Raw genomic sequence first — 25,362 nt, forward strand, 5'->3', positions numbered from 1 at the left:
AAAAGGAAAGGAAAGGAAAGGAAAGGAAAGGAAAGGAAAGGAAAGGAAAGGAAAGGAAAGGAAAGAAAAGAAAAGAAAAGAAAAGAAAAGAAAAGAAAAAAGAAAAGAAAATTATGGGGCAATATCCTTGAAGAACATAGATGCAAAAATGCTCAACATTACCAACTGAATTCAACAACACATTAAAAAATCAAGGGCATCTGGGTTGTTGAGTCAGTTATGTCTGACTCTTGCTTTTGGCCTAGGTCACAATCTCATGGTTTGTGAAATTAGGGCTCTGTGCTGTCAGAATCCCTCTGCTTGGGATTCTCTCTCTCCCCTGCTCTCTCTCTCTCTGCTCTCTCTCTCTCTCTCTCAAAATAAATAATAAAGATTTTTTAAAATATATTAAAAAATCATATACCACATCAAGTAGGATTCATTCCAGGGATACAAGAATTAATGTCCACAAATCAATCAACATGATGCACCCACATAAACAAATATAAAGATATAAATTATATGATCATCTCAATAGATGTAAAAAAAATCTGATAAAATCCTGAATCCATTTATGACAAGAATTCAACAAAGTGGATGTAGAAAAACCATACCTCAAAATAATAAAGGCCATATCTGACAAACCCATAGCCATTATCATATTCAATGGTATAAAACTGAAAGCTTCTCTCAAAGATCAAGAACAAGACCAGGATGTCCACTTACACCACTTTTATTCAACCTAGTATTAGAAGTTATAGCCAGAGAAATTAGGCAAGAAAAATAAATAAAAGGTATTTATATTGGTAAGAAAAAGTAAAACTGTCATTATTTGCACACAACATGATACTATATGCAAAAACCCTAAAGACTGCACCAAAGCTATCAGAATAAATAAATTCAGTAAAGTCACAGGATACCAAATTAACGTACATTAATCAGTATGTTTCCATACACTAATAAAACTATCAGAAATTAATAAGATAATTCTATTTATAAATTCATCAAAATGATAAAATATATAGGAAATAAATTTAACCAAGAACGTGAAAGACCTATATTCAGAAAATTATTAAACAACGATGAAAGAAACTGAATAGGACACAAATAAATAGTAAAATATTCCACGCTTATGGTTTGGAAGGATGGAAATTTTTAAAATGCCCATATTCTCCAAAGAAATCTACAGATACAATCTAATACCTATCAAAATACCAACAATATTTTTCATAGCACTACAAAAAAGAATTCTAAAATTTTTATGGATCCACAAAACACACTGAATAGTCAAAGCAATCTTGAGAAAGAAGGGCGAAGGTGGAAATATCACAATCCCAGATTTCAAGCTATACTACAAAATATAGTAACCAAAACAGTGTGGTACTGACACAAAAACAGAAAAGGATCCATGGAGTTAAATAAAGAGCCCAGAAAAAAAATTTGCATATGGTCACAATCTATGACAATGGAGGTAAGAATGTATAATGGGGAAAAGACAGTCTCTTTAATAAATGGTGAATAAATGGGAAAACTGGGCAGCTACATGCAAAAGAATAAAACTATCTTATACCACATGCAAAAATTAATTCAAAATGAATTAAAACTAAAATAGAAGATCTGAAACCATAAAACATATTAGAAGAAAATATAGAAAGTAATCTCTATTACATCATTCTTGGCAATATATTTTTTGGACCAGTCTTCTCAGATAAGGGCAACAAAAGCTAAAATAAATAAGTGATATTACATCAAACTAAAAAGTTTTTGCACAGCAAAGGAAATCATCAATAACATGAAAATCAATCTACTAAATGGGAGGAGATATATGCAAATCATACATCTGATAAGGAGTTAATATCCAAAATATATAAAGAATTTACACAACTTAATGTCAACAACAACAAACCTAGTTAAGAAATGGGCAGAGGAATTGAACAGACACTTTTCCAAAGAAGAGATACAGATGGTAAAAAGTCACATGAAAAGATACTTAACATCACTAATCATTAGGAAAATACAAATCAAAACTACAATGAAATATCATGTTACATGAGTCAGATTGGCTATTATCAAAAGGACATAAAGTAATTGTTGGCAAGAATATGAAGAAAAGGGAACTGCCATACCTTGTTGGCAGGAAAGTACATTGGTGTACCATAACAGAAAACATTATGGAAGTTTCTCAAAAAATTAAACATAGAAATCCCATATGATCCAACTATTCCTAAGAAAATGAAAACATCAATCTGAAGAGATACATCTATCTTCATGACAGCAATATTTACAATAGTTAAGTAACACAAGTGTCCATTGATAATCGATGAGTGTATAAAAAGGTGAGATACACACACATGCACACACACACACAGAAACACGGAATATTATATGGCCATAAAAAGAATAAAATCTTGCCATTTGTGACAGCATGGAAGGATTTAGAGGGTATTATGCTAAGTGACCTGAATCAGAAAGAGAAAGACAAATATATAATTTTACTTTTACATGAAATCTAAAAACAAATAAAACAGAAAGAAACTCATAGTTACAAGAAACAGACTTTGGTTACCAGAAGAAGGACAGGTTGCAGGGAATGAGTAGGTTAACAGGATTAAAAGGTATAAACTCCCAGTTATAAAATAAATAAAACATAAGGATTCAATAAACAACATGGGAATATAGTCAATAATATCATAATAATTTTGTATGGTAACGGATGAGAATAAAAATATTGAATCACTATGATGCACACCTGAAAAAAATAGTATATTGTATGTCAGTTATAGTTAAAAAAAAACACTGAATATGAAAAAAAGATGCAATACCTTCTCCTTTACCTTAGAGAGGCTAGTTCAGTATAATATATTCTAATTGACTCTATAAATTTCACCAATGTAATAAACATGTGAATTACTGTCAGATGTTTCTTTCACCCTCTGATGTCCATATGTCTAATCATGGCATCAAGCTAGAGGACATACAACTCCCTGTTTGCCAGGTACACTCAACAACATGTCATCAATATAGTGACCTAGTGTTAGGTTCTTCAGAATATTCAGACAGTAGATATTCCTTCTGAGTATATCGTGACACAAAGATAATAAAGCCCTGGCAAAACTGTGTGTACTGCTGTCCATCAAAGTTCATGAGAACTGCTTCTGTTGCTCATTGCTAATGAAGATTAAAGAAGACATATTCCCTGGATCAATATCATCACAGTATGAGTCAATGGCTGAGAATTGGCTCATGTTTGGAAACTGAGTATTGTAATTTTTTCCTTGTAATAATGTCTATCATTCTTTTTTTTTAATTTTTTTCCAACGTTTATTTTTGGGACAGAGAGAGACAGAGCATGAACGGGGGGGGGGGGGGCAGAGAGAGAGGGAGACACAGAATCGGAAACAGGCTCCAGGCTCTGAGCAGTCAGCACAGAGCCTGACGCGGGGCTCGAAATCCCGGACCGCGAGATCGTGACCTGGCTGAAGTCGGACGCTTAACTGACTGCGCCACCCAGGCGCCCCAAATGTCTATCATTCTTGAATGTTAGATTCTTATCCTTTTAAGTTGCAGAAATCAAGAAATGTCCTTATTGTCTGAATATTTGTTTTGTCCCTTGGAACACCATGATATGTAAAGCATCACTACAAATCCATCCTGACTGCTCACCCAGTCTTGCTATCTGTTTTTGTAATTATTTCTACCTTACATCTAAGAGTTCAGTGTTGTCATGTGACCTCTTTTCTTCTAGAATTCTGCCATTCTCATTGCCAGGGAAGTCCAGTTCCAGGAGTACACTCCCAATTCCATCAACTGGATCTACTGGAGACAGCTACCTTTGAATTATCAATTAGGTAAAGAAGATTCTCCCTGATCAAACTTTAGTCAGGTTCCTCTGATCCTTATTCTCTACCAGACCTCAACCTTGGCCCTTGTCCTATATTTGACACACTCAGCCCAGTCTTAGCAAAGAATCCTGTTATGCCATTCCCTCAAACTTGATATTTCATCACCCTAGTTTGCCTTCAGCAAGAATCCTATTAAGTTGGTTTATCAAAATTATCCTTCCCTATATGTTTCCTCTAAATAATTTTCCATCCATGGACCATCTCACACCACTCCTTTGCTATACTCAGAATTCACCTCAGTTCTATACTCTGTCCCCCATTACAATAACTATTGAATAAAATCTGTCTTTGATGCTTTAACCTAATGTCCAGCTCTGGCTGCCTTAGACAGTTCTCTCCTGGGAATATGGTCAGATGGTAGCTTATCTGGATTACCTTTAAAAATACCTCCACTAAATGCATAGTTTGACCCTCCTTCAGTCTCTTTTCAAAGCATGTCCAAAATTTGTACCTTGTTTACTATATGCCATATTTTTTTCAAGTTTCTAGGAACTAATCCAGAAGAATTTTAGGAACCATGCCAGGCTTTTTAAATCATAAGCAAAATCCCACATCAAAAAGTATCCACTATCCAGTTATATATCTATGTCCCAACTCCAATTCAACTCCCTAAAAATTCATTCCCAGGCATTTCTCCCATTTTCTGCCAGGATATCTTAGCCATGGAGTGACCTGAGCCAGGAGCTTCTTTATTCCTCCCCCTCCAAAGAACAGACAATTATTCTCAATTTACTAGTTTAAAACAGAAGTTCTCAAACTGTGCAATACATCAGAAATACCTAGAAGGCTTGTTAAAATATAGATTGATGGCCCTTTCTCCATTGGGATGGGCCCCAAGAATTGTCATTTCCAGTATATTTGTAGTTGAAGCTGATGCTACTTGTCTACTTTACAAATTATTTGAGTCAAAGGAATAAGAGAATGTGGAGGAAGGAAAAAAACACCTTTAAAGGCATCTCACTCAGGTGTCTCATTTTCACAGTAGACAAGAAAAGGGAATCTGCTCACCTATAGTAAGGGAAGCTAGACAACCCTGTTGGCCCATATGGTTAAGAAATTTGGATGTTCAAGGTTCTTAGGAGAATCTACCTAAATGTCTCCATCCTATGTTTCAGATTTTCACTTTTTCTCTAATACAGTACTATTTTTTCCCCAAAGACTTGTCAGGATTTTGAATTTCATTATTCTCATAATAATATCTTGTGCTAATTTTTTAACACACTCTGCCCTCCAGGAGATGAAGATATCCTTAAATGTTGCCATGGAAGGATTCTAGATTTCATACCATACTGCATAATTTGATATTAAATTGGTTAGCAACATCTGATCTGCTGTAATTTTCTTTTTCTCAGAATTTCAATGGGAGATAAAAGCTATCCATAAACTCCATTCTAAATGGGGCAAGTCAGGAACTGTCTATTGTACCTTCTTCCTGGAAATAACATGTATCATCTATGCTCCTGTTGTACTGTATAAACAAAATCACATGTCAAACATAACTTCTGGAAATATTTGGTGAAACTAATCACTGTGTTTCATACTTGTCATCTCTAAATATTTGCTTCACTATCCTTTCTTCCTTTCTCTCTCTCTCTCTCTCTCTCTCTCTCTCTCTCTCTCTCTCTCTCTCTCACACACACACACAAACACACACACACACACACACACACACACACACACACACACACACACTCACCATCTTACTACAGAAGACTACCCAATTTCTTATTCATTCACTCCATTAAACTCAGTACTCTGGATCCATTTCTTAGTGATACATGGCAGTTTCTTCATCAGAGGATAAAGGGTCTAGACATAAAAGCATGACATTTCAATTACTAATATATTTGATATTATTTGTACATAAATATTCTGCCTAGATACCTCAAAATAAATATATTCAATGCAGAATAATTTTATAAATGAAATCGTGTGTTACTATGGTTTAGGTAAGGGTGTGGATTGAGTGCTCCCAGGAAATTCTATTCTCAGAACCCTTTATACAAAATCCAAGAAACATGCCAGTCCTCTCTGGTGACCTCATTATCTTCCCAAAGTGTGTCTGAGGTGAAGAATGATTTTGTCAATCACTGTCCTGAAGGACCGGTTTAGGCTCTGTGAGAGGATCCCTTTTTATCTTTTAGGTCTTTGATCTTCCTGGGGTGCAATTATCAGGCCACTGACTCTTCTGTCATTTTTGTCTTTAGGGAAATACCTGCAAGCTTCAATTTTCAGATGCACTGTAATTCAGACTTTCCTTTATTTTATGTCATGATAGTGGTTTAAATTCAGGTGTATCACTATTTGATAACTATTTTATCAAACTATGTTTGCTGTTGTCTTTTACTTGTGTAAAGTGAAAATTGTTAACATACTATGTTTTGTTACCATTTCCTTTTGAAGGGATTTATGTTTTAGTAGTTAAACAAAATACCAAGGCCAGAAAAAGTCACTTTTTGGCAACATTCAAATGGTAATACTTATGATAGGATAACAGATGCTGGGCCACTCATCCATCTAGGAAACTAAAATATCAGTACAGCTTACAAATTGCAACCACTCAGTCATAATGCATGAGATACATTTACTATGCAACAAAATAGTACCTACTATGCAACCCAACAATTCACTCCAATGTACTTACCCAAAAGAAATAAAAATACATACCCACATAAGGACTGGTACATGCAGGTTCATGGCAACTTTACTCATACTAGCCCCAACCTGCAAAGAACTGAATTATCCATGAACAAGTAATCAAACTGTGTTTAACATATATAATGGGACACTATAGTGTGATCAAGAAGAATGGACAAATAGTACATGTCACAAGATGAATAGTTCTCAAACCTTATGCTAAATGAAAAAAAAGCAGATAGAAAGAAGCGCATATTATATGATAAGGCTTATATAAAGTAATAGAAAATCCAAACATGTATAAATGACAGAAAGCAGATCAGTTGCTACCTGGTCCTGACTTAAAGTACACTGACTACAAAGTGATATGAGGGAACGTTTGTACATGATAGAAATGTTCTATATCTATATGATGGCTGTTGTTCCACAGACATACGCATCTGTCAAACTCATCAAAATATAAATTTTAAAACAATTAACATTTGAACTTAGAAGACCCAAGTTGAGACACTCCATTCACAGTCTGTAAAATATAGACATTCTGTGATAATGACTATAAGAACTACTCAATATTTCTAATCAGAAGAAATCATATACATTATATACTAGCTTAAGTTCTGAAATTTAGTCTAAAATTGTGATCAACATATGTCCTCAGCCCATCTGAGATTTTATGGTCATGAATTACTTATTCAATAATCGAACTTTTTAAAGATATCAAATTTTGATCCTTCCCTTAACAAACACCTATGTTTTCAACCCTGTAATGATTTATAATTAAATGAAATAAAACAAATTAAATTATAACTAATGATAATTTTATTTTAAAATTAGAAATGATGTTTTGCATTAGAATGATTATAATTTTGAAGGGAAGGGGCATTAGATAAAGAGAAATATTTTGATTCTAATTGAAAAGTATAATTTTTCTAAACTTGAGTTTTAGGTAGAAATATATCAGATAATTTAACTAAATTTGAAGCACACCTGAAAGTTTTTATAAACTTTTTACATATAAATTAGCTTCATTAGATTTAGTAAGTTTCCTTGAGAGACTTATAAAAGTTAAGTATAGTTAAGTATTTGAATATGTAGATTGTCTTCCTGGATATAAGATTTCTCAGTTGGCTATCTATAGTACTAACAAGGAATAAATATTAAACTTCTGTTATAGCTCAACCTGTTTACAGAAATTTTATTGGTTAAGATTACAAATGGAGGTATCTGGATGTTTCAGTTAGTTGAGCATCTGGCTCTTAATTTCACCTCAGATCATGATCCCAGGGTCATGGGAAACAACCCCAGCATAGGGCTCTGTTCTGAGCAGGAAGCTGCTTAAGAGTCTCTCTCTCTCGGGGCGCCTGGGTGGCGCAGTCGGTTAGGCGTCCGACTTCAGCCAGGTCACGATCTCGCGGTCCGTGAGTTCGAGCCCCGCGTCAGGCTCTGGGCTGATGGCTCAGAGCCTGGAGCCTGCTTCCGATTCTGTGTCTCCCTCTCTCTCTGCCCCTCCCCCGTTCATGCTCTCTCTCTCTCTGTCCCAAAAATAAATAAAAGTTGAAAAAAAAAATTAAAAAAAAAAAGTCTCTCTCCCCCTACCCCTCTCCCCAGCTCAGATTCTCTCTAAAATAAATAAAAAATAATAAATAAATAAATAAAAGATTGCAAATGGAACTATTTAAGGATTAGTCTATGCAAATTACCTGGAAGCAGCATTAATAAAATTCCCTATGAAAACAATGGTTTATAATTTATATAAAATTATTGGGTTACTAATTAAAATGACAAAATCTTTTGGGTATTTTTGAATGAGTTATATGGAAATTAGATTTTAAATGTGCTGCCTTAAAATAGGAATATGAATTGAATACTCAAGTTACTTCAAATACTTTTTTAAGTGTCCAAAGTTACCCTTAGATGTCAAAAGCTGACATTAATAATACAAACTGGAGGCTCAGAGTCGAATGTAATTTCACTGGAGAAAATTATGGCAAGATGATGGTTATGAGAGTTAATTTTCAGACAGAGAAACTAGAAATCAGAAATATGGGCAATATTTTCAACAAAAGTAGATGAGAAAGCATGCACACTTATCCCGAAGTTCCAAAAGATGAGAATAAACCACCAACAACCATAAAATCTTCATTGTGTCAATATCTTTGTAGGAAGCAAAGTAAGGAAGTAAAGAAACAGTCTCTGATGGATTTGTGACCAGAACGCCAACATTAACAAATATTCACTGAAAAGAAAGTAGCAGTAAAATTTGAAAAGAGCAGCTAAACCTGACAAAGGACTGATAATACCAGGTGACTTCAAGAGGCCTGTGCTAAAAACGACCAAGGACTGAAGCATTCTATTCCTATTAACTTTCAAACTTATATGCCCTTCTTGGGCAGGGCCCTAAATTGAGAAACTATCTAAGCAGGTTCAAATTAATCAGGAAAGAGATAAGAAATGATAGAAGACCGTATGGTCTGTAAATATACAGAAAGTGTGAGGCAACAATTTTATATCTAGCAAATCACTATAAGCAAAAAGAACACAAACCAACATGCAAGTTTATGAAGTACATTGTTCTAATAATTCTTTTTAAAATAAATTTTAGACAACCAAAATTGCTGGAAAGACATAGGCATCAAGTATTGATAGGCAGCATTAAATATATTGGTACATATATAATTAAGAGAAAATATGAAATAAGAGGGACAGAAGGAGTGTAAGTGTTGTAATAGCTACATGGTGTAACAATATACACAGAATTTAATTATGAAAATAATAAAAGAATGGTCAATGAGTGTGCACAATTTTTATTTTAAAGAAGTTACATTGGTGATACTGTTATTATTGTTATTCTGAGACTTTTATCTGGGTATAATAGGACAGAGTAAATGAATAATTTGGGATATTTGAATTCTATCATGTCCATCATTCTTGACCATCATAAATTTCAGTGTGGGATAAAGGAGATGCAAATATAGAAAAGAAATGTAAGTAAGCATTTATTCTTGAATTTGATTGGAATGTAAATATAATATCATTCAATATGATATATACACATATATGATAATTCGAATTCAAATACACACATATGCACACACACACAAACTTTTATACTCCCAGCAGTATACACTGAAAATGACAAAAAATGAGAACATAGTAGCTGATTGTGACCTTGTAACATCATTTATTACAAAGGGCTTTTGGAGGTATGACTGATTCCAGAGTCACAGCAGGAAATATTAAAGATGAGACCAGACAAGACACTTTTTCTCATGCATCCTATTATGACAAAAGGGCATTGAAGTAAGGAACTATCATAACAAAAGAATGAAAAAATTATGTTTCAAGAATAATAATTTCACTGTACTGAAACCTATCAATGTTTAAATGAATGAGTTTATGTTTAATTCCAGTATAGTTAAGATACAGAATTATAGGGGCGCCTGGGTGGCGCAGTCGGTTAAGCGTCCGACTCCAGCCAGGTCACGATCTCGCGGTCCGTGAGTTCGAGCCCCGCGTCAGGCTCTGGGCTGATGGCTCAGAGCCTGGAGCCTGTTTCCCATTCTGTGTCTCCCTCTCTCTCTGCCCCTCCCCCGTTCATGCTCTGTCTCTCTCTGTCCCAAAAATAAATAAACGTTGAAGATACAGAATTATATTACCCTTTGTATAATATAGTGATTCAATAACTCTATACATTATTCAGTGCCCATCAAGATAATTAACCCATTCACCTATTTCACCTATCCCTCACCCAAGTCCTCTTTGGTAAACATCCACTTCTTCTCTATTGTTAACAGACTGGATTTTGGTTTCTCTCTTTTTTCCTTTATTCATTTGTTTCTTAAATTCCACATACTAGTGAAATGATATATTTGTATTTCTCTAACTTGTTTTACTTAGCATATACTCTATAGATCCATCCATGTTGTTGTGCATGGCAAAATTTCATTCCTTTTTATGGCTGAGTAATATTCTATATATATATATATATATATATGTATATATGTATATATGTGTCTATATGTATATATGTACATATGTGTGTATGTATGTGTGTATATATATGCATATATATATATATATATATATATATATATATATATATATATATATAACTTCTTTATCCATTCATCTAATGATAGACACTTGGGCTCCTTCCATAATTTGGGTATTGTAAATAATGCTGCAATAAATGTGGTGGTGCATATATCTTTTCAAATTAGTGTTTTCAAAAATGGGTAAATACCCAGCAGTGCATTTACTAGATTATATGGTAATTCTATTTTAAATTTTTTGAGGAACCTCCATACTATTTTCCACATGGCTGCACCAGGTTGCATTCCCAGCAGTGCACTAGGGTTCCTTTTATTCACATCCTTGTCAACACTTGTTTCTTGTGCCTTCGATTTTAGCCATTCTGACAGGTGTGAGGTGATATTTCATTGTGATCTTGATTTTCATTTCCCTGATGATGAATGATGATGAACATCTTTGCATGTGTCTGTTGGCCACCTGTATGTCTTCTTCAGAAAGATGTCTGTTCATGTCTTCTGCCTATTTTTAATTAGATTATTATGGTGTGTGTGTGTGTGTGTGTGTGTGTGTGTGTGTGTCTGTGTGTGTGTGTGTGTGGAGTTACTAATCCTTTATTTGATATGTCATTTGAAAATATCTTCTCCCATTAAGTAGGATGCATCTTAGTTATGTTGTTTCTTTCTCTGTGCAGAAGCTTTTTATGTTGATGTAGTTCCAATACTTTATATTTTCTTTTGTTTCTTTTCCCTCAGGAGACAAGTCTAGAAAAATGTTGCTACAGCTGAAGTCAGAGAAATTACTGCCTGTACTCTCCTCAGGAAATTTTACGGTTTCAAGTCTCATATTTAGGTCCTTAATCCATTTGAGGTTTTTGTTTTTGTTTTTGTTTTTGTTTTTTTTGTATGGTATAAGAAAGCGAAGCCTGTAACTATCCAGTTTTCCCAACATTATTTGTTGAAGATATTTTTTCCCATTGCATATTCTTGATTTCTTTGTGGAAAACTAATTGACCATATAATCATGGGTTTATTTCTGGGCTCCTTATTTTATTCCATTCCACTGATTTAGGTGTCTATTCTTGTGCCATTACCACACCATTTTGATTACTACAGCTTTGTAGTATATCTTGAAATGTAGGATTGTCATACCTCCAGTTTTGTTCCTTTTTCTCAAGATGCTTTGGCTATTCAGGGTCCTTTGCAGTATCCTTACTATATTTCTCAACTAACACATTAAAAGTCCATAGAATTAGAGTATAACTGTTTCGTCATATCTAATGAATGTATATAGACATTATTTATCAATGGCAGTTGGCAAAACAAACAAATAAATGAACAAACACCGTACATGTTCCTCATAATCTTGCCAAATATCACCCATGGCCTTGTTAAAAATGTAGACAATAATAAAATTAGATTATTTCATTTTTTTTTATTTTTCAGTTTTTCAAAGCCCTACATAAACTGTTCCTTTTGTTACCTCTCTGACCTCAACTTCTATTACTTTCTCTTTAGTAATTTTTCTCCCTGCCTCACTCGCCTCTTTGATCTTCACCAAATATAGGCAGGTAAACACCTACATCAAGACTGTTGTATTTGCTTGTACATCCCACCGATATATGAGAGTTAAAAAGAAGCCACCCAAGTCCTTAAAGTATTTACCTATAGTTTTGCATAAATTAGATTCCTTTTACATACATGATAGGACTGATCTCTTCTTCATATATTTCTTAATGTTTATGAATACTCAATCCTCTAGATATTTACTTGTTTATCTTTTGTTTACTTCCCTGTAATATAAATTCCATTATGGTAGGAATTTTTATCTATTTATTACTGTAACCTGTGCCTGGTGCAAAGTATAAACTTATTACATATTTATTTAATATACAAATAAATAAATGGGTAAAGTGACATGGCATGCAGTACAATGTATTTTATTACTAAGTTTGAGCAACTTGTGGAACCTGCAAATAAAGATATGTAGTAGATATCTACAAATATGTAGAGATTTTAAATTTAAGATAACATTTATTAAATAAAATATTCCATTATAGAGGCTCAAATAGTTACTATGAGTATAAAAGTAAATAAACATAGACAGACCATGTCTCTATCAAACTTATATTAATGATTTCTTTCTATGGATAATAAAGTCTCCGTAATAAATGAGATTGCCTGGTAGGCAGGCTGTACAATATAATAATAGCTAAGTTTCAAAACATATCCATGGGAAATAAGTTTTTAGGAGAGATAGAGAAACAATATTAAAACTGAGAAAAAGTACAGGCAAAGAAAAAAATGTAAAAATTAAACTCTCTGTAGTGAAAGAGAAGATTTAAAGAAGAGTGTATCTAACAGTGCCAAATACTGCTGCAGGATTAAGTAGGATGAGAACAAAACCCAGGGATTGGATTTATTGATGAGGAATTCATTAGTAATTGTAGCAAAAGCTCTTTCTATGTAGTCATAGAGATATGGACCAGATTTAATGCATTGGGGAATGAGGTGGAAATAGAGACATTGACATTAACTGTTTCAGTCACTGAGTTTTATCAAGAAAGGGAAGAAATAAGGCATGACATTGTGGTTAAGATAGTTTCAAAGAAAGTATTTTTTCTTTTTCTTTTCCTTTTATTTTTTTTAACATGGGAAAGACTAATATGTGGATTGACTGAGGAAAAAACACTGAGAAGGGAGAAAGTGAATAGACAAGAAAAATAGCACTAGAGTTCAAAAGGTCAATAACAAGGTGACAAAGCCTTAAAGGTCAATCTTCCTCTGAAGTAAGAAGAATATCAGGGTAAGTAATCTTAGCGAAGATGCAATTTATAGATCAGGAATATGTGTATATCTGAAAAATTGCCTCAAAAATAATTCTGTCTCAAAAAAAAGAACTGAAATGGTATATTTGTGATATGTCTAATCATTTTATTTGGGGTTATATTTGTGAATCCTATTTCCTTTGAATACTCTCTGGGCTCTAAAAGTAGTTGCCACAATTTTAATGAAAACAGTCATTGGTATTTGGGGGGGAACAGAGATTAGACTTTTCTAACTTTATATATTATTCTAAGAAGGTTCAGTGGAAAGTTATCACTCTCAGTTTCAATATGTTACTAAAAAGAAAGTTAATGCTAAATTGTATGATGTTACTGCCAAGCAGGAATTGAGAATTACAATAGTGACAGGATATTTAGAATACATGTATTAGCACAAGCAGGATGTGGTGAGAATCAGAGAAGGGCCTCATGGAAATCTTGCAAATTTGGCCCTGATCCAGGAAAGCTCTGATCAAAGGAGTAGAGTAGGGCATGTACTTAAAAGAATAGAATGGAACTGGTGACATTTTCAGGTTAGACAGAGGTAGGGTAGGCTATTTTTTTTTTAATTTTGTTACACTAAAGACAGGGGATCTACCTCTAGAATCTTTGGATGTGCATACTTTTTGGAAAGGACAGTGCTACTTATAAATAACCAGACTTAGGTATTATACGTGCACTTTAGTTGTGATTTTATAAGAAGATATTGCTCTGAGGAAAAACATGCTTCAAAACATTATGGCTGAATTTTTTCTCCACAGCCAAATTTATATGTTGAAGCCCTAAACTCCAGTACTTCAGAATATCACTGATTACAGAGATACAGACATTAAAGAATTAACTTATAATGAACATTTTAAAGTGTATCATATTCCAGAGCACCTGGATGGCTCATTCAGTTAAGTGTCTGACTTCGGCTCAGGTCATGATCTCGTGGTCCCTAAGTTTGAGCCTCACATCTGGCTCTGTGCTGACAGCTCACAGAGTGGAGCCTGCTTCAGATTCTGTATCTCCCTCTTTCTCTGCCCCTTACCCCACTCACATTCTGTTTCTCTCTTTCTTAAAAAATAAATATTAAAAAATATAAAGTGTATCCTAATCCAATATGATGGTGTCTTTATTAAAAAAAAAAAAAAAAGAAAAGAAAATTTGGACGCAAAAAACTACCTCCAGGGATTTACAAACACAAAGGAAAGACCATGTGAGGATGTGGTGAGATGATCCTCTGCAAGTCTGAGAGCTCTCAGAAGCAATCACACCTACCAACATCTTCATTTTGGACTTCAGGCCTTCTAAATTATGAGAAAATGAATGTCTCTGTTTTAAGGAACCCAGTTTGTGGCATTTTCTATGTCAGCCCCAGCAAACTAAAATACAAACCATCTCCTTAAGTTTTTGATGAATACTACAAATCCTTCTATTTGATAATATTTGCAATGACAAGGCAATAATAGTTACAAGAATAGTAAGAGTTGTAGAATTAGTAAAATCTAACATTTGTCAAGATATTACACTAAACCCTCACATGAACCACTGTTATACTCATTTTATGAACAAAAATTAAATAACTTCTCCAATGTCACAAAAAGTAGTGGCAGAACCAACAACTGTCATTGATAATTTGATTTCCTAGAATCTCACATTTTTTGAAAGATGACTTGAACAGCATAGAGCAAAATTATTAATAACATATAATATTTTTTAAAATTTTTTTCAACGTTTTTTATTTATTTTTGGGACAGAGAGAGACAGAGAATGAACGGGGGAGGGGCAGAGAGAGAGGGAGACACAGAATGGGAAACAGGCTCCAGGCTCGGAGCCATCAGCCCAGAGCCAGACGCGGAGCTCGAACTCACGGACCACGAGATCGTGACCTGGCTGAAGTCGGATGCTTAACCGACTGCGCCACCCAGGTGCCCCAATAACATATAATATTTTGGACAAAAAGAAAACCTAACAGAAAACTGGAATGTTGGGGAGGATAAAGTGTGAATCAAATAAAAGAACATTTAAGGGCCATTACACAACATATATGTTCTTATTAAAAAATAAAATAATCTGACAGCTTTTCAGTCTATAGTCCATGAAGCAGATACAGATTAGATGCAAAGTTAGTTTCAGCCAAAATTCTGCTTTGCTAATACATAATAATGGTATGAGAAAAAAATCAAGGGAATTAAGTGTATGAACATAGTGTTTATAATTATGGACCATGAAATTTAAACTAGAGGGCTGTAGACACACAGGAGGTGAGAAACATTGAAATTGTATGAAGGTAACTGCCTTGATAGTCACTGTGAATTATAAAGGATTTCCAGGGAGTTAATTATTATAAGGAATGAGCTGAAATGATAGAAGGTGGTCAGAGAGTTGGATGTATAAAGTTACAATTATAGAGGGATTATTGTGATTAATACTGACAATTTATTGGTTATGATGTATCTGCAAGTAAGGGACTGAGAAGATTCAAGTACAAGACTTTTAGAAGAAAGGAATTCCAAGATATGGAAAGGCTGGACTTTAGATACATCATACACATGTCTACTATGTTCCTAACACACCAAGAATTAAGATAGTAGTAGTGCTGGAGAAAGTAGATTGATCTAGGAATGAAAATCATGAAAAAGGGGGAAATATGCAAGGGTTAATGGATGACTGCAACAACAAGAATTAGTAGGCAATGATCTTATTCTATTAGATTCAAAATTAAGCTTGTGAGTGTGTTTTCCTGTAAGGGAGAAAAATTGGTTTCAAAGGAGCTACTTAGAGTTGCCACTTGAGAGGGTTTGAGGAGAATTAGTGTCCTTAGGGGAAAGTCAGGTTTTTATTAGTGCAAGAAAGTAAGAATGAAAGAAATATATGGAGAAAAACTAAAAATATATAGGGTTTTGCTGATAATGAATCATAAATTACAGAGTGTAATAGAAATAGGAGATGGGGAAGAAGCTATAAAAGGGGAAATAATGAGAAAAGAATAAGGGACACATAGTCTATGAGATGATGGTTGACTTGGACCTTGGTATTCTTGGTGTGGCTGCCATTATCAGACATAAAGGCATAATGATACTGACTCTAGTGGATTCCCATCAGGGAGTGTAGCAAAGGCCCAATTAAGAAATGATTGAAGGCTTGGGAAATTACAAACAGACAATGGCCATACTTTATATAAAAAACAGAACCCTGACCAACCACCTATGGTAAACTCCCCAGATACCACCCTTGTTTAGCTACAGTGAACACCCCAGGAATTCAGGCTAGGAGTTTAGACTGCTATCTCAAATAACAATCCAGGAAGCCAAGCAATAACCCCTGAAATAACTGGCCTCAAATGGCCAGGATGTGATTGATTACAAAGTTTTTCCAATTGCTACCAAAGCAATCAAATATGCACATAAAACCAAATTACATGGGCTGCCCTTCAGCAAGTTTGCCTTTCTACAACTTTTCCATGCCAACAATCTCCAATTAAATAACTGAAGCTTTCCTTCTGTTTCCTACTGTAAAGCTTTCAACTCTACCTTTGAGTCTTTGCCAAAACACAAGTGATGATGGTTGATTTTCTTGCTCTAGCCTTTGCTTATTCAAAATTAAAAAGGAAGGTAGATGCACTGAGAGAGTCATGCTTTTAATCCCTGGTCCAGTATAATGTTGAAACATTTTGAGGTCAAATTCTTATTCCATGTGTATGTACATCTTATTCCTGGTTGATGGACTTCAGGATTTTCAGGAAGCTGAATATACTCTAACTTTAGGGTTGTTTTTCTCTAAATCTCTTTGTTCACTTATCCTAAGGATAAGTTCTCACTCATACATTTCAGGGTAGCTTCTCCTGACTACAAAATTTTATATTGCCATTTATCCCTTACCCACTTTTCCATTGATCATTCCCCATCTCTCTTAACCTGCATTTTTCTCTTTTAACATATTTCTTATATTACTTCTTATGTTAATTTGTGTTGTACTCTTTCCAAGATACAATGCAACATCTTCAAAAATAGAAGACATTTTGGGGCGCCTGGGTGGCTCAGTCAGTTAAGCGTCCGACTTGGGCTCATGTCATGATCTCATGATTTGTGGGTTGGAGCCCTGCATCGGGCTCTGTGCTGACAGCTCAAAGCCTGGAGCCTGTTTCAGATTCTGTGTCTCCCTCTCTCTCTGTCCCTCCTCCACTCATGTTCTGTCTCCCTCTGTCTCAAATATAAATAAGCATTAAAAAAAATAGAAGACATTTTTATTCCTTTACTGATGAATGAGTTCCAAGGGCCTAGATCAGTGACTGGCAAAGGGACCTGATAAATACTGTGTGAATAAATGAAGCAATGATATCATTTATGTAGAGAAATTTTATCATGATCAAAGACTTCCCAAGCATAAACTCTATCATAGTTTTCAGAACCCACTTTTTTAAAATATAAAACATAAGGACTTGCTTCTTGGTAAAAGAGGTTTAGCTAATTTTTCAATAACTAAAGAATAACAGTGAGTTAGCTTTTAAATACATAAATATAACCTAAAATGTTGTCTTGATAAATGTGATCATTAAATCTTCTTCAGCAATTCCTTATGTGTTTTACATCTCTGAAATTTGTAGTAATAATAATGGCATCTTTCCAACTTCCCCATACAGAATGGAAAAGCCACTGTTCCTACCTAGTTTTTGTCCTGCTTATGCAAACACCCTTCTGTTCTATGATTAACATTTTCATTGATGGTTCATTTATGTCCAATTTTGGAGAAGTTACTTACAAATGTGCTGTGTCTTGCTAAGAGATCCTTAAGTAAATGTAAAGTTTCCAAAAGCCAGATTTGCTATTTTTTTGTTTTTTTCTTTTTTTGCCTAAGAATACATACATAGTTTTAAGAAGGCAGATAATACAGTCTTATTTTGTAACTATTTTTCAACTCAGTGTATTAAAATATGACAATTTTTAGTGGCTTGAGTTTTGTCTCCTGAAAATTCTCATTCTGAATCCCTAAACCCTAGTACCTTATAATGTGACCGTATTTACAGATTAGACATTGAAAGAGATAATTTATGTTAAATGAGACTGTATAAGTAGGTTCTAATAAAATATGACTAGTATCTGTGTAAGATGAGGAAATCTGGAGAGATATGAAGAGTGTATAAGCACAGATTACATCCATGTGAAGGCACATCAAGAAGACAGTCATCTGCAAGTGAAGGAAAGTGGTCTCAGGAGAAATCAAACCTGCCAACACTGGACTTGGACCTCTTGGATTCCATAAATAAGAAAATAAAGTTCTGTCATTTAAGTCACCTAGTGTGTAGTATTTTGTTATGGCAGGCCTACCAAACAAATACAATAATATTTTTTCTTTTTTCACCTCAATGAGAGTCAACTGTCAAAGTAAATTATGGAAAAAGCAAGTGGAAATATCTAGTGATAATTATTTCTAACTCATGTTTCTCTTTTAACAATAGAATGCCACCACCTTTATTCATATAGCAACATCAACATCAGCAACAGCAACTTCCATTTTTGTGGACATAATTATATGCCAAATGCTGTTTTTGAAATACTTTATCTGGCTGATGTGGACTGAATTGGGCCTCAAAAAATTCATATATTGAAGTGCTAACCTCTGTGTGACTCTATTTAGATACAGGTCACTAAGGAGGTAATTAAGGTTAAATGTAACCATAATAGTGAGTTTCTATTCAATAGGACTGATTTCCTTATAAGAAATGAAGAGATACCAGAGTGGATATGCACTCACTATCTCTTTCTCTCTTTCTCTTGCCCTCCCCCCATGTGTGTACATAGAGAAAGACATGTAAAGGACACAATGAGAGGGCACTATCTGCAAGATGAGGAGAGAGAACCACCAGATATCAACCCCACTGGCATCTTGACCTTGCACCTCCAGAATTCAGAACTGTGAGAATTTAAACTTGTTGTTTAAGTTAACTAGCCCTGTGGTATGTGGTTATGATAGCTTAGGCTTACAGAACAGATTTTGGTATCATAAATGGGTTGCTGTTGTAATAAAGACTCAAAATATAGCAGTGCGTTTGGAATTGTGTGATGGGTAGAGACTGGAAATGTTGGTTTTTTTTTTTACTTTTTTTTTAAATGTTTATTTATTTTTGAGACAGAGAGAGACACAGCATGAACAGGGGAGGGGCAGAGAGAGGGAGACACAGAATTGGAAGCAGGCTCCAGGCTCTGAGCCATCAGCCCAGAGCCCCACACGGGGCTCGAACCCACGGACCCGTGAGATCATGACCTGAGCTGAAGTCGGACGCTTAACTGACTGAGCCACCCAGGCGCCCCAGAGACTGGAAGAGTTTTGAGGTGTATGCTAGAAAAGTCTAAGTTGCCTTAAAGGAAATGTTGGCAGAAATATGGACATTACATATTATTCTACTGAGAGTTTAGAAAGAGCACAGTATAGAGAATGTATCATCTTAAAGGATACATACATCATAATGAACAGAATGCCATAGAAATAGGAACATTAAGTGTGCTTCTGGTCTCAAACGAAAATGAGGAACATATTGGAAACTGGAGGAAAGATGATTCTTGCTATAAAATAGCAAGGAACTTAGTTGAATTGTACTCTAGTGCTTTGTGGAAGGATTTACTATCTTGGATATTTAGCACAGGAGATTTTAAACATGTCCAAAATATGACCTGATTTCTCCTTAATACATAAAGTAAAATACAACATAAGAAAGATAACTTGAAGAAATTGTTAAGCAAAAAGGACTCTCAGCTTGTGCATATTGCAAAAAAAATGAGAAAACATGCTCTGGAAAGGACACAGAGTGTATGGCTATACAATAACTCCATAGAGAGATTACCCATAAGTTTAATTGGTCATCTCAGCTGAAGCCAGGGATAGAGATGGAGTTATACCAGCAAAAAATATTATCTGCTTAGACTAAAGAAAATAAAGCTGAGACAAAATGAAGAAGGTTGTCAGATTTCTGGAAGCCTGTAAGATGAGTCATTAGAGCTATCTCTGGCCATGAACATGTTATCCTTCAAGAAAAGAGAAGAATGACCCTAAAAAGCAGTACTAAGGGCTGGGGGACAAGAAGTGTCTTCCTTAGTTTTAGAGAATGAAAACACCTTGTTTTCAAGAGAACAGGCTGCCACTGCCCAGGGCCTGAGGAGTAGGATTGCCTATTCAGAGATGTTTGGGCAACACTGTAACCCCAGTGGGAGGAAAGTGGGCCCATCACTAAGGCCCACCCACTAAGGTGGGTCCATGGAACAGAGCATCAAGCCAAAGAGGATTATTTTCAAGTTTTAAAATTTGATGAAATGTGCCCTAAGTTGTTTACTTGCTTGGGGAAACTCCTTTCTTCTATCCAATATCTCCATTTTTTGACAGAAATATCCTATGCCAGTGCCATTGTTTTATTTTGGAAGCATATAACTTGTCTGGATTTACAGGTTTACTCATGGAAAAGAACTTTGCCTCCGGATGAATTGTACCTTGAGTCTCACCTACACTTGCTTTAGATTATATTTAGATGAGATTTTAGACTTAGAATTGATGCTGAAAGGGGTTAAGACCTTAGGGTTATTGGTAGGGGGGATATATTTTGCAAATAAAATACACGTGGAACTTGGGGGCTCCAAAGAATGGAATGCCATGAGCTGAATTGTGTCCTCACAAAATTCATGTTGAAATTCCAACCACCATTACCTCAGAATATAATTATGATGGGAGAGAAGATCTTGAAAGAGGTTATTAAGTTAAAATGAAGCCATTAGAGTGGTGCCCTAACCCAAAATGACAAATGTCTTTAGAAGAGGACTAAACACCAGAGAAAGGACCATTTGAAGAAGCAGAAGAGGATGACAAACTGAAAACGAAGGAGAGGCCATAGAGAAAGCTAACTCTGACAGGACCTTGATCTCAGGCTTCCAGTCTTCAGAACTATGAGAAAATAAATTTATGTTTCTTAAGCCACCCATATTGTGGTATTTTGGTATAGCAACCTTGGAAAATGAATATCGTTAGCATCAGAATTGAACCACAATACAACCACTCAAGATTCAAAAAGAGGCATAAGTACTTTTAAACAAGATAACACATAATATTGAGATGCAATTTAAAAATCTGTTAAACATTTCAATACCAAGACCTGTTTTTAGAAATTATTTAAATTCTCAATTAAGATTCATTCTGTGTCTTTCTTAAAAAACAAATTTATTCTTCAGAGGTTAAACCATTTTAACAATAATTAAAAAATAATAACCAAGTTATTGGAAATAAGCAAAAACATGCCACATTTTCCTACTTATATTTTTATATTTCCTACTTGTATTTTCCTAATTAAATTTTTGAAACATTTTTACACCTATTTGTCCTTTTTAATTTTAAAATATTTAAACAAAGAAATTTACTTTTAGTGGATATTTTCACAGTAATAGTATCCTTGACAAAAAATAACTGTAAGATAATTCATAGCATTGCAATTAGTAGACTTAAGTCATCCTATAAAGTTTACACACACACACACACACACACACACACACACACACACACACACATATGACAACATAGGTTGTTTCTGACTTTGCTCTCCCTCAAAAGGACAGGCAATGACTATTTGTGGGTAAGACAGCACTGAGAAACATCCTAGAACACTAGGGGTGAAGCTGAAACATGCTCCTGCTACACCATACGCCTACACCATACAGAACAAGACAGATTGCATTGGAAAGGTAAGACCAGCTATATTCAGACTGCATTGCCACTCCCCCAGACCAGCATGGCACCATGTGGAGAGATCTCCTCTGAGCCTATTGTTCCTCCAGTAGGGAAAGAGGGCAAGAGGGGCCATCCAGCTTCCCCACCACAGTTATTGTGGGTCATTTTGTGCATTCCCTACTCTCATCTTGTCCCACAGGTATAGCTGGGGAAATCTGTGGGCCTCAAACACTTGGAATCTGATTGTGATGGAGAAGAAGGAAGGGACTTGCAACAAATAGCACTCGGGTTTGCAGATCTAGTTCCTACTTGTAGAGCACAAATCGTAACCCAAACCAGCAGCTTCGATTCTCTGCAGAATCAAGTCAGTGTTGCAGTCTGGCTAGGGAACTTGGCAAGGTACAGGTCTGCCTTATTTGGGTCCTCCAGAAGATTCCTCAGCTCTGGAGTCTTATCTGCCACCATCCAGACAGGGAAGCTGAGTCAGATTCACTTGTTATTAGGTATAGTTCATAGGACCATCTCACCATAAGGGTTGCTGAGAACATCTGGAAGCTGGATAGCCCAACAACACTCAAGCTGAGAAACATGCAGGCAGCACTACTTTCCCAGAGCAAAGTCAGTATCAGGCATGATGGGTTCCCTGCAATGCCCAGGCAAAGGGTTTAATTCATAACCTCACATACTGTTAGTATAACTCCTGGTCCCTACTGTTTGGAAAGACTACTCGGGAAAATTTTAGGAGGTAGCTGGAGTGGGCCTTCCCATACCATGCATGCAGAGAAGCTGAATCACATTCCTCTCTATTTCTTTGTGTGGTTCCTGGCCTGTTTGGCCAGGGAGGCTGGTAGAAATGACTGGAAGTGGTGTATCCCAGCAAGCTCAAGCAGAGAAGTGGGCAAGCAGAGTTGATAGATTGCAAATTAAAGCCAGTGGCTCTGTTTGGCCAGGGAAATTGTGGCATGGCTCAGCTTGAGTCAAGGCCACAAAGAATCTTACCAGTCTTGCAGCTGGTTCTTCCACTGAGCTGAGGCAGAAAAAGAATATTTCATAGCCCGATGCATTGCTGAATATAGCCTTGACCCACTTAGCTAGGGAATTTTACCAGGGCACACAGGAAGTTGTGACCATGTGAGGCTGATAGACCTGTTTATAGTGGCACTTGAACAAAGAGCACATCCAGTGGCTTTCCTCATGTGCATCTTCTTGCCTGATTTGGATCACCAAACTGAGCTGTACAGGCCCTGGGTCTTATCCTTCTGCTCCTCTGGGGCAGAAAAGCTAATTTATAGCCCCACCTACTGCTAAGTATAGTACCCAGTCCCAACTATCTCAAAAGTCTCTACCAGAGAACTCAGGTAACTGTGGAGTCCATCCATCCTATGGTCTCACTTGGATAGGAAATGAAGCCCAGTCCCATCCAACAGTTTTTAGCCAGTAGCACACTCCCAAACTCCAATCTCAGAGCTTGGGAAGTTCCCTTGCCCAAAAATAGATCCTGATAACAAACCCCACCTGTCCCAATTTACCAGTGGACACACCCAGAAAACCAAATAGTTAACTGGTGAAGAATTGTCTCTGCCTAAGCAAACCTGTAACATCTTGAACAGGAGACTACTTACTTAAATGCATAGATATCAAAAGAAAGAAACAAGGATTATGAAAAATCAGATAAATATGATACCACTAAAGGAAACTAATAAAGGTCCAATAACTGATCATAAAGAAATAAAGATCTGTGAAATGGCAGGCAAAGAATTCTGAACAATTCTCTGAAAGAAGTTTAGTAAACTACAAGAACACATGGATACTCAACTAAGTTAGAAAAACAATGTATAAACAAAATGAGAAGTTCAACAAACAGAAACCATTGAAAAACCAACCAACGAAACAGAAATCCTAGAGCTGAAGAATATAGTGACTGAACTGAAAATGTTATTAGAGAGCTTTAAGAGCAAACTCGACTATGCAGAAGAAAGAATCGAAGACTTGAAAGAAAACATTTGAAATATCCAGCCAAAAGAGCAAAAAGAAAAAAAAAAACGAAAAAGAATAAGGAAATCCTGTGCAGCTTATAGGACACAATGAAAAGAAAGAAAATTTGCATTGTGGAATTCCACATTGACACTAGAAAAAGAAATGGATATAAATGATATTAAAGCAATAGTGGCTGAAAATTTCCCAAATCTGAAGAAAGAGTTAAACTCTGAGATCCATGAGGCCTAAAGACCTCCAAATAGGTTGAGCTCAAATAGGCTTAAACCAAAGACATTATAATTAATTTGCCAAAGGTCAAAGACAAAGAATTTTGAAATTTGAAAGCAAGAGAAAAGGGGAAAGTTATATACAGGGGAATCCTCATAAGATTATCTATGTATTTCTCAACATGAACTTTTCAGAATTGGAAAAAATGGTTTGATATATTCAAATATTAAAAGAAAAAAAATCAACTAAGAATTCTATATCCAGCCAAGTGGTCCTTCAGAAATGAAGGTGAGATAAAGACTTTTTCAAGCAAATGAAAGCTTAGACAGTTCATCACTACTAGACCTGTTTTATATGGAATGCTAAAGGGAGTTCTTTGTGTGGAAGTAAAAGTACACAAATTAACATGACAAAAACACAAGAAGGTAGTATAAAACTCACTGGTAACGGTAAATATATAGTTAAACTCTGTAACATGGTATTGGGTGTGCATACTCCACTTATAATTCTAGTTTAAAAGTTAAAAAATAAACATTAGAAGTAACAATAACTACCACTTTCTATCTCTAGTTACACAGTATAAAAAAGATGTAAACTATAGCATCAATAACCAAAAAATGTGAGAGAAGGGGCACCTGGATGGCTCAGTAGGTTAAGCACCTGACTCTCGATCTTAGCTCAGGCCTTGATCTCAGGGTCATGAGTTCAAGCCCTGTGTTAGGCTCTGTGCTGGGCATGAAGCCTACTTAAAAAAAAGAAGTGAGGGAAAGTAGATTGGAAAGTGTAAAGTTTAGGAATTCCACTGAAGTTAAACTGTTATTAGTTTAAAATATCTTAAAATGTTTTAGGTAAGCCACATGGTAACCATAGGGGAAAACATGTAGTAGTTACACAAAAATGTGATAAAGAGGAAAAGCTTACTGGTACCAAAAGATATCAAAATCCCATAAAAGATAGCAGGATGAAAAACAAGGAACAAAAAATCTACAAAAGAAATAGAAAACTATGAACAAATGGCAAAAATAAATCCTCACGTATCAAAAATTACTTTAAATGTAAACAGATTATTCAAAATCAAAAACATAGATGAAAAAC

At 35.3% G+C, this 25,362-nt stretch overlaps 2 long non-coding RNA genes across 3 annotated transcripts in view; one reads left to right on the forward strand and one right to left on the reverse strand.

Moving 5' to 3' along the window:
• The window catches only part of LOC123379910, a 293,176-nt gene that overhangs the window by 108,350 nt on the left and 159,464 nt on the right, over positions 1–25,362 (reverse strand). The window lies entirely within an intron of this gene.
• Positions 3,761–25,362, forward strand: part of LOC109491703 — a 28,082-nt gene continuing 6,480 nt past the window's right edge. Inside the window, exons 1-3 of one of the 2 annotated variants that reach the window (XR_006584948.1) lie at positions 3,761–3,827; positions 19,158–19,271; positions 21,946–22,200. This is a non-coding gene — a long non-coding RNA (uncharacterized LOC109491703). Of the gene's footprint in view, positions 3,828–19,157; positions 19,272–21,945; positions 22,201–25,362 lie in introns of those variants that run through there. The other variant, XR_002145168.3, reaches the window with a different exon arrangement.

This window comes from Felis catus, chromosome C2 (genome assembly GCF_018350175.1).
Source record: "Felis catus isolate Fca126 chromosome C2, F.catus_Fca126_mat1.0, whole genome shotgun sequence".
Taxonomy (NCBI): Eukaryota; Metazoa; Chordata; class Mammalia; order Carnivora; family Felidae; genus Felis; species Felis catus.